The 4,264-nt window shown below is 44.4% G+C and overlaps 1 protein-coding gene across 1 annotated transcript in view; it reads left to right on the plus strand.

Moving 5' to 3' along the window:
• Positions 1–471, plus strand: part of mpp1 (MAGUK p55 scaffold protein 1) — a 39,378-nt gene extending 38,907 nt beyond the window's left edge. The window contains exon 12 of the mRNA XM_056445943.1: positions 1–471. This exon is cut by the window's left edge and continues 962 nt beyond it. The gene's annotated coding sequence lies outside the window, so the exon portion shown is untranslated.
• Positions 472–4,264: the final 3,793 nt, after the last annotated feature.

Below are 4,264 nucleotides of genomic sequence, written 5' to 3' on the forward strand. Positions count from 1 at the left end.
GCCAGGCGTGCTCAATCATATCACGTGCTCTTCTCGAAATTAGTTTATGAAACTTGATTTCTTGTTCCTACTACTGATATCAGTGGCTGCTTTATTCCAACGTTCCTTAAAAAACTATTGTGTTCAACAAGAAAGAAAGCCATTAAAGTTTAGAACCACTTGAGTGTGAGTAAACATTGAGGAAATTTTATGTGTACTGTCCCTTTAAGGTGTTTGCGTAGTTGCTGCTCTTTGCTTTTGCAGGGTGGCATCATTAAATCCCTGCTGTTTCAGTGTTTTTGAGCCATGTGCCATGGTATTCTTCTGCATATAAACAAAAAACATGTTAAAAAACACAGGGAAATCATATCAGTGTGTATTTGAAAGCAGGTTTGTCTTGAAATGTCTCTCTTATAATGATGTCTGAATTTACCTCAAGTCATAATGTAAGGCACTTTTGAAAGAACTAAATAAACGTCTCTCTACACTCCAGCTTTGACTGTTAATAACTTAGCGGGCTTCCACACAGGTTTTGCATCTTGTTGATATACACTGTGAACAGCAGCTACGCTAATTATTTTCTTTATTCTCCATTTCCACCTGGGGATAGTCTTCCCGAGCCCCTCAGACTATGCAGAGTCACTGATTCGATCCAAGACCAACGACGAGATGATCCCAAGGTTTCCATATCCTGGACCAGGCCGAATCCTGAGCAGCTGCTGTGGTGGTCATGGAAGAGTGGAGAACATGAGACTGATTCCTGTGACGCTCCAGAGACAGACGAGTCTTCGCTGAGGCCAGCTTCCAGCCTCCGCCACTGAGACTGCAGCTCTGCACAAGACGTTTGGCCAGCGGAGAAATTAAAATGATCGTGCCCAACTGAGCCTGGTTTCTCTCAAGGTTTTTTTTTTTCTTCACTTCCGCCTTTAGTGAAGTTTTTTTCCCTCTCCGCTGTCGCCACTGGCTTGCATGGTTCAGGATCTGTAGAGCTGCGCATCGTTGGATTTGCTCTTCAGTATTTGGACTCTCAGTAGTGATTATTAAACCACACTGAACTGAGCTCAACTGAACTGAACTTAAACACTACAAACTGAACTACACTGTTCCTATTTACTGTGACCTTTTATGTGAAGCTTCTTTGACACAATCTACATTGTATAAGCGCTATACAAATAAAGGTGAATTGAATTGAATTGAATTAATGTAACCCATGTTAGACTGATACTTCTGTCAGGAAAAACAGACTTCATCTGTCAGCTCTATGTTAAACCACAGCTAGAATAAAGAGCTGTGTGACTGAACCCCAGAGCAATTCCACTTAAGGAAAATACTCTATTTCGTGTCTACTGATTCAGTTCAATTGAGTTAAAATGAAGTTCGATTCAGTGTGAATTAGTCTGTTTATTACAAATGTCACCGTTGGAGGATGATCCACTGAAGATCAGTTCCGCCAACCCCAAACAAGCAAGCCAGAGGTGACCGTGGCAGGAACCCAAAACTCCTCAATGATCATCAGTTGTGGTGCAGGTCAATGGATGTCCAGACTATCTGATGGGATCTATGCAGAGATTCGTCTGTCACTGGGGTCTCTGCAGGAATCAGTCTTGTGCTCTCAATGCCCGCGATAACCATCTGCTCTGGATACAGCCCGGATCCAAGATTATGTCGACCTCGGGATAAGGAAAAACACACTAACATCAGCCTAGATGCCATTCAAATTACAAAAGAGATGTGTGTTAAATCTAGATTTAAACAGGCTGACTGTGTGTGCTTCCTGAACTGTGCTTGGAAGGCTGTTGCAGAATTTAGGCACAAGATATGAAAAGTATCTCCTGCTTACAGTACATGTTAATAGTCTATGAATAATCAATTGTGCAGAATTATTTGAATGTAGTGGACGTGAGGGGGTTAATAAAGCAGGAGTTCACACTAAGGCATTAAGGGCTTTGTAAGTAATCAATAAGATTTGTACATTTGCTCAGTGTTTAATAGGTAAGGCAATGCTGATTGAACCAGACTAATATGATCATGTGTCTTAGTTCTAGAAAGCACTCTAGCAGCTGCATTTTGAACCAGCTGGAGTTTGTTTATTAGGCTTACAAGGCCACCACCTTGTAATGCATAACACCAATCTAATCGAGAGGTCATCAAAGCATGAATAATCACCATGACATTAATACCATTATCATAGTTTGCAACTGCTTAATAAACAATTCTGCAGATGCTTGAAATGTGGCCTTCTTATTTATATATCACACATAAATAGAGTATTTAGTTAAAAAAATTAGGCTGTCACCTGTTTTTGGAGGCCCACCACCACCCCATCTCCTCCTGTTTATTTGTTTCAAGGTTTTCATGTAGTTTACAAATTTTTTTCAATATATATATATATACAATATATACAGTTCTTTTCATGTCGTCCTGACATCCGGGAGGAAGGAGGCACACCTTGTTTGGCGAGTCAGAGAAACCATTACCTGCCATCTGGAGACGGGGGAGTAAAAGAAACATACTCGACCACCGTCTGCCACAGAATGGAAGGGTGACTGTCATCTTGGAGTCACCACCGTTCAAGCAAGTCTAAGTCTTGTCCAACATGATGGGGAGAAGCAGGAAGACCAAGGGTATGAGCTCTTGCTGCCAGGCACCTATGTGGTAGAGAAGCCATTACCTGCCATATGGAGACGGGGGAATAAATGACAATCCACCAAGGGGCAACTAGTGCTCCTGCCAAGCACTGTGAGTGGGGAGCACTGGAGGAGCTTGCCACGGGGATTTGTATACTCGACCGCCGTCTGCTACAGTATGGAAGGGCGGCTGTCATCTGTGTGTCATCTTTTTTTCTTGATCTCAGTTGTGTGGTAAAGTTTTGGTTAATCATTGAAGGTGGTGGTCCTTCCTCCAGAGGGAAATGTCTGTCAGACAGTGAGACGTGTCCATGGCATTGTCCATCTCAGAGACTGTGTTGGTCTTTGCAGTGTCAGTGTGAAAGGTAATGTCATTGGAGGCCGTGTCAATCTGAAAGACACTGTCGCTTTGAGGGGAGATGTCATCTCAGAAACCGCATCAGTCCCAAAAGTCTGAGAGGCAGTCCAGATCTTAGGAGGGGCAGTCCTTGTCTCAGAAAGGGCACTGTTGGTGTCAGAAAGGGTACTGATGGTCTCAGAAAGGGCACTGCTGGTCTCAAGGGCACTGCTGGTCGTAGGGGCACAACTGGTCTTAGGGGAGGCAGTCCTGGTCTAAGGAAGGGCAGTCCTGGACTCAGAAGGGGCACTGCTGGTCTTAGGGGTTGTCCCGGTCCCAGAAGGATCACTGCTGGTCTCAAAAGCGGCAGCCCTGGACTCAGTAGGGGCACTGTTGGTTTCAAGAGAGGCAGTCCTGGTCTCAGGGGCAGTGCTGGTTTCAGGGGCAGTGCTGTTCTCTGGAGCTGTATCAGGGGTACCAGAAACCTCAGAGACAGTTGTAGCCTTAATGGTAGTGGCAACCTCAAATATAATGCTGTTGTCACTCTCAGTAGCTGTCTCTGAGGTGCTGTCAGTATTGGTCTCATTGACAGTGAGATTCTCAGTAACTGACTCAGAGGTAATCTCACGCTGTGAGACAGTGACAGCCTAAGGGGTAGTGGTAGTTCCAGAGGTGGTGCTGGTCTCACTTTCAGTGGTGTTCTCAGTGACTGCTTCAGAGATAAACTCACTCTCTGGGGCACTTCCAGTCTGTTGAGCAGTGGTGGTTTCGGTAGCAGTGTTGGTCTCAGTGACATTGGTGTTTTCATTGGCAGTGTCAAGGGAAGATTTAATCTCAGAGACAGCTGTAGTCGCATTGAGGTTGGGATTCTCAAATGCAATATCATTGTTATTCTCAGCAGCTGTCTCTGGGATAATCCCTGTCTCTGAGATGGTGGCAGTCTGAGGGGCAGTGGTGGTTTCAGATGAGGTCCTGGCCTCATTGACACCATTATTCTCAGTGACTGTCTCAGAGGAAAGCTCACTTTATGGTGCAGAGCCAGTCTGATGGGCACTGGTGGTTTCAAAGGCAATGGTATTCCCAGGAGTGCAAGTAATCTCAGAATTCGTTGTAGTCTCACTGGTGCTGGTAACCTCATATGTAACATCTGTGTTACCATGATTGAATGTTTCAAATATTTTCTGCTTCTCTGAAACAGTGTCCTTCCACGGTGCATTGGTGAATTCGCATCACGTGCTGATTTTGCAAACGCTGATAATCTCTCTTCAGATAATGTATCAACGGTATTTAGCATGTCCAAAATATTGCCAAGTTCAGAACC

This window comes from Danio aesculapii, chromosome 21 (genome assembly GCF_903798145.1).
Source record: "Danio aesculapii chromosome 21, fDanAes4.1, whole genome shotgun sequence".
NCBI classification, from domain to species: Eukaryota; Metazoa; Chordata; class Actinopteri; order Cypriniformes; family Danionidae; genus Danio; species Danio aesculapii.